The sequence below is a fragment of the Trypanosoma theileri genome, assembly GCF_002087225.1.
Source record: "Trypanosoma theileri isolate Edinburgh chromosome Unknown TM35_Tth_8_V1, whole genome shotgun sequence".
NCBI classification, from domain to species: domain Eukaryota; phylum Euglenozoa; class Kinetoplastea; order Trypanosomatida; family Trypanosomatidae; genus Trypanosoma; species Trypanosoma theileri.
In genome coordinates, this window is record NW_021639850.1 from 740246 (window position 1) to 740587 (window position 342).

Here is a 342-nt window from a genome sequence, read left to right on the forward strand (position 1 = left end):
TTATTATTATTATTATTATTATTATTATTATTATTATTCGTAAAAACGTAAGGGTCTTCTAATTTAATGGAGTAGTGGGGGAAAAATAAAAAGAAATAAAGTGATAATAAAAGTACAGAAACGAATAGAAGAAAAAGAAAGAGAATATGCATCTGTAACTAGATAGGGGTTACATTTTGGGCTAAATTTCTTTTTTTCTTCATATTGTTTCTAAATGTATACGGTTGTTGTAATCTGTAGAAAAAAAAAAATGGGTGAAAAATGTTATTCAATCATTTACCCGCACCTTTAGTGTTTTTTTTGGTATTTAATGTCTGTGTTATTTATTTCCCCACACAGACA